Below are 9,457 nucleotides of genomic sequence, written 5' to 3'. Positions count from 1 at the left end.
TATTTTAATTTTTTTTAAAAAATGAACATCAAGAAAACAAACGACCCAGTTTTAAAATGGTGTAGAGAACTAAGCAGGGAGCTCTAAAAAGATGAAACACCGATGGTAATAAACACTTAAAGAAATATTGGACATCCTCAGCCATGAAAGAAATGCAAATTAAAGCTATTCTGTGATTTCATCTTATACTTATCAGAATGGCCAAGGTTAAAAAAACAAATGATAGCATATGCTGGCAAGGGTACAAGAAAATGGGAACACTTATTTGTTGCTAGTGTTAATGCAAACTTGTACAGCCACTATGGAAATCAATATGGAGATTCCTCAGGAAGCTAAGACTCTATCGACCTCAATCACCACCTGTACCACCCTTGAGCAAAGGACTCCTCATGCTTCTACAGAGACACTTGTTCATCTGTCTTCACTACTGCTCTATCCATAACAGCCAGAAAGTGGAAACTATGATAATAAAATATGGTACATTTACCCAATGGGAATTATTCAACTGTTAAGAAAAATTAAATTATGAAATTTTCAGTTAATCAATGGAACTAGAAAATAATCATCCAAGGCAAGGTAATCCAGACTTAAAAAGACTTAAAAAAATATTATATGTTTTTTCATATATGTGAATGTTGGCTTCTGATATGTATGATACTATCTGAATCATCACAGAGGTTATGTACCTAGGAAGGGACCAGAGAAGAGGAAAAAAATCTCCCATAGAGGGGAAAATAGAATTTAGTGTTGTCAGGAGATAAAAAGAAAACTAGAATAGGAGAATTAAATGATTAGGGAGATGGGAAACCAAAGTAAAAGAAGGATATGATGAATAATACTAACACTAAAGGTCTTTTGAAGTACCATGTAGCAGTAAGAGCGGCGGGGCTGCGTCCCCAGCACCCCAGCCGCTTAGCTATCTTATGCCCTGAAATAATTACACGGACACTATTCTTTTAAACACTGCTTGGCCCATTTCTATCTAGCCTCTTCTAGGCTAATTCTCACATATTAATTTAGCCCATTTCTAATCATCTGTGTGTAGCACCCCTAGGTGCGTTTACTGGGAAGATTCTAGCCTATGTCCATTCTGGGTCGGAGCTTCATCGTGTGTGTCTGCCCCAGATAGAGGAGCCTGGCATCTCCGAGCTCACTTCCTCCCAGCGTTCTGTTCTGTTTACTCCACCCACCTATGTTCTAAGCTATGAGGGCCAGCCAAGCAGTTTGTTTATTACTTAACCAATGAAATCAACGGATTGATATATGACACTCCCACATCAGTACCATATAGAAACCTTCTGCTGTATAAGCTTCCTAAAATATACACATATATAACAGGAGTTTAAATGGAGCCACCAAATAATGGTGAAGACAATGTCCAACCAGATATCATATACCACCAAGTAAAACTTTCAGTGCCAGGATGGATTACATCTCTTTGAATTGATGCCAATGGGTTTCCATGGACTCCCCTAAACATCACAGGCCATTGTCAGGACTATTAGTTGCTCTCTACAAACTAATGGTAGTGCCATATTGCTGGAAACAACACTTACATCATCAAACACGGAGAATTAGATCTGGTGTCCTACGAGGAGCGTCATCCCTATGGACTATTTGTCCTGATCCTGGAAGTTACTCTGCATGCTATTAGAGAAGAAAAGTAATCATCAGTATCACCCAGTTACAAACCCTGTGACCTGCAATAGCAACCTGCATGGTGCAATGTTTGCACAAATGCTATGTGTGTGAGTAACTAACTCCATTTTTATTGGATTTAATGCTCACCCCTTGAGATGGAACTCACACCTTACCCTACTAAAGTGATCAAGAACCTGAGACTAGCTAGGTCTTGAGCTCTAGTGGTGCTTTATTCTGTTAAAGGAACACGGTAATAAAACGACCCTAATGACATGTTGCTATATGCTTAGATCAGTGCCTCACTTGCCCCGTCAGAGGAGCATTTTCTTGCAGTAGATGAGGATTAACACAAACCCACAACTGGAGAAAGTACAGACAGTGAAATACTTTGGAGCACTCATGCGTGAATGGGACATCTTCATCAAACTCTTCCCCTCAAGTTCCAGAAATCTATGCAAAAGAGGAAGTATAAAAATTATAAGAGCCAGAGGCAGTGAATTACTCCAAGAAAATAGTGTCTTCCAGACCCAACAAGACTGATGGACTCATGGAGACTGTGTCCGCATGCACAGACATGCACAGATTAAAGCCAGACAAAGTCCCAGCACTGAGCAAAGGAAGTGGACACAAAGTCTCATCCCTAACCAGGAAGCTATTTGAAATTGATATCAGCCAGGAAGGGGAAAATCCGTTTCTCCAAAGGAGAGGCACTGGGTGTGTTAACTACACTCTACCATCACAGGCCCTGTGTCCAGGAGTAACTGGTCAAAACGAAACAAACTCCATGTGGACTTGTGTGTGTGTGTGTGTGTGTGTGTGTGTGTGTGTGTGTGTGTGTGTGTAAGCTTTTGGTTTCATTTTGTTATATTTGGGGATTTTTTTCTATGTTTTTTATTTATTTTGATTTTCATTTTTGGTTTTTGAGGGTTTGTGTGTGTGGAAGGAAAAAAAGAACAGGAACAGGAAGTGGGTGGCTAGGGAGATGGGGAGGACCTGGGAAAAGGTGGGGGAAAGAAAACATAATCAAAATCTATTGTATGAAAAAAATAAATCAATAAAAGTTGCAAAAAATTTCATGTTACTTTTGCATATTTGTTATTACTCAGAAAAGCAAGAGGAAATAAAACGTGAATTCTCCTTTGGAGAAATAGAATCTGTTCTGTGGATAGAAACAAAGTGTGTGGGTTCTCAGAGAGAATCACCCCTCTGAGTGTGAATGGTATCTTTTTATAGCAGTTAATAGAAATTACCTGGCCTTGACTTCTGGGCTATTTGTGGGGGATGGTGTTTGAATAGATAAGAGGGGGCTCACTTTCTGCTTGTCAGGGAGTAAATTTATCTCATCATCTGTCCTTCCTGAGACTGGTGTTTGAGGCGAGGTGCCAGGGGTCATTAGGAGTTAGACTACAATTGTTTGTATGAGTCATTATAAGGCCCTGGGTCAGACTCCAAGCCTTGAGAGCTGATTGCGGAAGAGTGGGGAAATTTGCTTTTTTATTTTTGAGCCCTTATTTATTTTGGCCTTTCAGTGTCTATAATGTCACTATAATGTCAGGGAAGTGGACAAGGTCAAAATTAGGACATCTACGAAAAAATGAAAAGAACTATATATCGTTGGGTTAAGCAAGAAGTTAAAGCATTGTGCATTTTCTCTCATACAATGAATCTAGGGGAAATAGAAGGGGACCTTGAGAGAAAAGGAAAGTACTTGAAAAGTCAGAGTAACAAGGTCATGGATATGATCAAAGTATGTTATATCCATGTGTGAAAATGTCACAATAAAACCCATAATATTAGTATAATAACTATACTAATAGTAAGATTAACAATTCCCTTATGGGGCCACATCATCAGAACTTTACCTGAACATAAGCATCTCTCAAAGGCCCTACCTCTGAATTCCATCAAATTAGAGTCAGTTATTTAACACATGAATTTGGTGACAACTCAGGAGATGATCCAGTTGGTGAAGTGCTCACTGCACAAGTGACAGGAACAGGGTGTGGTGATGGTGCATACATGTAATCATAGCACCTGGGAGGATAGGCAGGGCGATAAGAGGTTCACAGCCAACACAGACTATATAGCAAGACTTAAAACTACCTGTAACTTCTGCTCCAGGGGATCTAATAACCTCTTCTGGTTTCAGTGGGTACCTGCACTCATGTGGACACACACACGCTCATGCACACACATGTACACATTCACAATTTTTAAAACAATAAAATAAAATTTTAAACTTAAGTATATAGCATAAAATGAAAATAAATTTTATTTAAGTAAAAACAATACTTGTGTTAAAGGCAAACCTTAAGTTCATAATTATCCTAGCAACCACTCTGAGGATGACAACTGACTGATGTGTAGCCATGAGGGTCCTAAGAGCCTATGTAGCTTAGATGGTGGGAAAGGACAAAAAAGGCCATCTGAGGAGCACCACAAGCTTGGGGTCAAGAGTTTGGGTTTCTTTTAGGAAGTGCTTACACTGGGCCAAGAGACACTTTCAAGCACAAAGTAGATAATCAGGAAGTAAATCAAATCAAATTGGGCCAAGACTAGTGAGACTATATATATGCATTTTTATCTGCTTCCCTCCCTTTTTTCCCAGTCCCCTTCTACAACCTCTCATGGTCCTCATGCCTCCAATTTACTCAGAAGATCCTGTCTTTTTCTACTTTCCATGTAGATTAGAGCCATGTATGTCTCTCTTATGGTCCGAATTGTTGCCTAAATTCTCTGGGATTATGAATTCTAGGCTGATTTTCTTTGCTTTATGTCTAAAAGCAACGTAATGAGTGACTACATATGATATTTGTCTTTCTGGGTCTGGGTTACCTCACTCAATATGATGGTTTCTAGATCCATCCATTTTCCTGCAATATTCAAGATGTCATTTTTTTCTGCTGTGTAGTATTTATTCCATTGTGTAAATGTACCACATTTTCCTTATCCGTTCTTTGGTCAAAGGGCATTTAGGTTGTTTCCAGATTCTGGATATAACAAACAATGCTGATATAAATATAGTTGAACACATATACTTGTGGTACGATTGAACATCCTTTGAGTATATACCCAAAAGTGGTATTGCTGGGTCTTGAGTAGGTTGTTTCCTAATTTTCTGAGAAATCGCCATACTGATATCCCAAGGGGCTGTACCAATTTGCACTCCCATCAGCAATGCAGGGAGTGTTCCCTTTACCCCACATCCTCTCCAACATAAATTGTCATCAGTGTTTTTGATCTTGGCCATTCTTACAGGTATAAAATGGAATCTCAGAGTTGTTTTGACAGCTAAGGATGTTGAACATTTCCTTAAGTGTCTTTCTGCCATTGGATTCCTCTGTTAACAGTTCTCTGTTTAGATCTGTACTCCATTTTGTTGTTGTTGTTGTTGTTGTTGTTGTTGTTGTTGTTGTTGGATTATTTGTTTTTTGATGAGCAATTTCTTGAGCTCTTTGTGTATTTTGGAGATCAGCCCTCTGTCCAATGTGGAGTTGGTGAAGATATTTTCCTTTGTAGGCTGCCGTTTTGTCTTGTTGACCGTGTCCTTTGCTTTACAGAAGCTTTTTAGTTTCAGGAGGTCCCATTTATTCATTGTTTCTCTCAGTGTCTGTGCTACTGGAGATATATTTAGGAAGTGGTCTTCTGTGCTAATGTGTTCAAGTGTACTTCCCACTTTCTCTTCTATGAGGTTCAGTGTGGTTGGGTTTATGTTGAGGTCTTTAATCCATTTGGGCTTGAGTTTTGTGCATGGTGATAGACATGGATCTATTTTTATTCTTCTACATGTTGATATATGGTTATGCCAGCACAATTTGTTAAATATGCATTCTTTTTTCCATTTTATATTTTTTGCTTCTTTGTCAGAAATTAGGTGTTCATAGGTGTGTAGATTGATATCCGGGTCTTCTATTTGGTACCATTGGTCCTCCTTTCTGTTCTTATGCCAATACCAGGCTGTTTTCAGTATTGTATCTCTGTAGAAGAGTTTGAAGTCAGGAATTGTGATGCCTCCAGAAGTTTCTTTATTGTACAGGATTGTTTCGGTTACCCTGGGTTTTTTTGCTTTTCCATATGAAGTTGAGTACTGTTCTTTTGAGATCTGTGAATTTTGCTGGGATTTTGATGGGCATTGCATTTAACCTGTAGATTGCTTTTGGTAAGATTGCCATTTTTACTATGCTAATTCTACCTATCCAAGAGCATGGGAGATCTTTCCATTTTCTTGTGCTTTCTTCAAAGATTTAAAGTTCTTCTTATACAGGTCTTCTGCTTGTTTGCTTAGAGTTACTCCAAGATATTTCATGCTGTTTGCAGCTATTGTGAAGGATGATGTTTCTCTGATTTCTTTCTCAGCCCATTTATCATCTGTGTAAAAGAGGGCTACTGATTTTTTTGAGTTAATTTTGTATTCTGCTTCATTACTGAAAGTGTTTATGAGTTGAAAAAGTTCCTTGGTAGAATTTTTGGAGTCTCTTATGTAAACTATCATATCATCAGCAAATAGTGAGAGTTTGACTTCTTCTTTTCCAATTTGTATCTCCTTGATCTCCTTTTGTTGTCTTATTGCTCTATCTAGGACCTCAAGAACTATATTGAATAGATATGGGGAAAGTGGACAACCTTGTCTTACTCCTGATTTCAGTGGGGATCGCTGGGAGTTTCTCTCCATTTAGTTTGATGTTGGCTGTTGTCTTGCTATATATTGTTTTTATTATGTTTGGTATGTTCCTTGTATCCCTGCTTTCTTCAAGCCTTTTATCATGAAGGGATATTGTATTTTTTGAAGGCTTTTTCAGCATCTAATGGGATGATCATGTGGTTTTTATTTTTCAGTTTGTTTATATGGTGAATTATGTTGACAGATTTTTGCATGTTGAACCATCTCTGGGATGAAGCTGACTTGATCATTGTGGATGATTTTTCTGATATTCTTGGATTCAATTTGCCAGTATTTTATTGAGTATTTTTGCATCAATGTTCATGAGTGAGATTGGTCTGTAATTCTCTTTCTTAGTAATGTCTTAATGTGGTTTGGGTAGCAGAGTAATTGTAGCCTCGTAAAAAATGTTTGGCAATGTTCCTTCTGTTTCTATTATGTGGAATAATTTGAGGAGTATTGGTATTAGTTCTTCTTTGAAAATCTTATAGAATTCTGAGCTAAAACCATCTGGTCTCGGGCTTCTTTTGATTGGGAGACTTTTGACGACTGTTTCTATTTCTTTAGCAATTATCTGGTCTTGATTTAATTTTGGTAAGTGATATTTATCCAGAAAGTTGTCCATTTCCTTTAAGTTTTACAATTTTGTGGAGTACAGGTTTTTGAAGTATGACCTGATGATTCTTTGGATTTCCTCCATGTCTGTTGTTATGTCCCCCTTTTCTTTTCTGATTTTGTTAATTTAGATTCTCTCTCTCTCTCTCTCTCTCTCTCTCTCTCTCTCTCTCTCTCTCTCTCTGCCTTTTGGTTAGTATGGATAATGGCTTGTCTATTTTGCTGATTCTCTCAAAGATCCAACTCTTCATAGTGAGACCATTTCTTCATAGTTCTACTGTTAGCCACCGCTCCTTATTTACTCTCTACTACTTTTATAAACTCATGATCCAAAGCAACTGAAAGGAAAGGGCTACTTTACCTCACAGCTCACAGTCCATCACCAAGGAAAGCCAGGGCAGGAACCTGGAGGCAGGAACTGGATACTGCTCAGAGGCTTGTTCTTCAAGGTTTATTCAGCTTGCTTTCTTAGACCTCACAAGACTACCTGCACAAAATGTGGCCCCACTCAGAGTGGGCTGGACTTTCCCACATCAATCATTAGTCAAGAAAATGACCATTTTCTCTTCTCAGACGACTCTAGCTGTGTCAATTGACACACAACTAAAGCACATCACCACTTACTCCATAGGCAGGGCTCTTTGGAAAAACAGAACCAACAGTGTGTTTGTGTGTGTGTGTGTGTGTGTGTGTGTGTGTGTGTGTGTGCGTGTGTGTACTAAAATGGTTTATACCTGTAGGTGTTGGGCAGTCTAACAATGGTTGTCTGAAAACCCAGTAGGTACTTAGCCCGTGAGGCTGGATGCCTTAACTATCATAATCTGGTCCTAAAGGCCTGAAAGACTCCTAAAGAATAACTGGGCTTCAGTCCATACTGGACATCTGAAGAATCTGGGATCCAGTGCTAATGGAAGGTGGCAACAGTAATGGGGCCAGACACGAAGCAAGACTGTTCCTCAGACCACTTCATATCTAAGCCACTGCTTGTCAGAAGGTGCTGCCAATCTAGGGACCATCTTTTCCTCTTAGTTAACCCTTCCTGGAAACGTCTTCATAGACCCATACAGAGGCCTGCCTCTTAATTGATTTCAGACCTTGTCCAATTGACAGTCAAGAACCACCACAAGGGCTGGGCAGTAGTGGTGCATGCCTTTAATCCCAGCACTCAGGAGGCAGAGGCAGGCGGATCTCTGTGAGTTCAAGGCCAGCTTGGTCTAGAAGAGCTAGTTCCAGGACAGGAACCAAAAAAGCTATGGAGAAACCCTGTCTCAAAAAAAAAAAAAAAGAGAACCACCACAAGTCCACCCCTTGTCAACTTGACACTTAACCAGATCTTCTTGTGTGATGTTTAATTTATACATGAAGACAGACACAAAGTTGTAAATTCACCTAATAGAACATCCTACATCCAACTATCGCACAACCCCACAGGCTTCCCCTCCCACACATCATGAGGTGGAAATACTAATGGAATGGTAATGGTAACTGTACCTTCCTGTACCTTGTACAAGCCAAATGGGCTAAATGGAGACCCTCCAAATATACCCTGTCCTAACTCTCTGTAAATGTATCACCTTAAAGGCAAAATTTCTTTACAGTTGTGATTAAACCTCTTAAAACGGGAAGATTATCTCCAACCACATATATTTACTGATCTTTACAAGAAATAGAGACATGTGGATCAGAATGGAAAAGGGCATTTGCTGCGGGAGCTGCTTCCACTACTTCAGCCAATAGACTTCAAGATACCAGCCCAATTTGGCATGGTCTCACTTGCTTTAAAAAGCAGCGGTAGCCTTGTGCTGCTCTCTTGCTTCCAGCTCCACTTCCAGCTACTAGACTCATTTCCTGATTACACAGAGAGCTGTTGTCTGGACGGTGATCTCTAAGTTTTTTCCCTTTAAATAAATAACCCTTCTATTAATCATAATGCCAAACTGGTGTGGGATTGTTTGTGACTTACACCTTCAAGCAATGGCCAACACAAACAAAATCTAGACAGTCCAAATACTTGAAGATTCTATGTTCTTGGCTTTGAATACGGAGGAAGAAGATATTAACCTAGGAATACAGGTGACCCTAAGAAGCTGGAAGAGACAAGAAAAAGTCCTTCTGGGATCCCTAAGACATGTCCACATCTTGATTTTTGACCCACAAAAAAAATCATGTCCAACTTCTAATCCCTACATTATAATTCGTGTTAGGTTACACCCAAAACTTTGTGGTAATTTTGCACAACGATAATAAAAAAAAAAAACCAATGCAGTAAGAGCCCAATAAGGGGACTCACTACAGATTCTCTAAACCCGAATGGATAATAGGCAGTACTGTGAACTCTCCTCTGGGAAATAGAGAGTATGGCACAGGTTAGCCAACTGTGTTATAGGCTGAGCAAAAATCTGGATGCTAGATGTGCTTCTGTCCAATACAAAAACACAGGAAAGTGCTCTAACTAAAAAGGTTGTGTTGGCTGAAGAGCTACCTGTAGAGTGGACATGTGCACAGAAATGTGTGTTTTCCACAGAGACCTGCATTCAGAAG

The sequence above is a fragment of the Microtus ochrogaster genome (assembly GCF_000317375.1).
Source record: "Microtus ochrogaster isolate Prairie Vole_2 chromosome 14 unlocalized genomic scaffold, MicOch1.0 chr14_random_1, whole genome shotgun sequence".
Lineage (NCBI taxonomy): Eukaryota > Metazoa > Chordata > Mammalia > Rodentia > Cricetidae > Microtus > Microtus ochrogaster.
Note: the sequence above shows the minus strand (reverse complement) of the source record.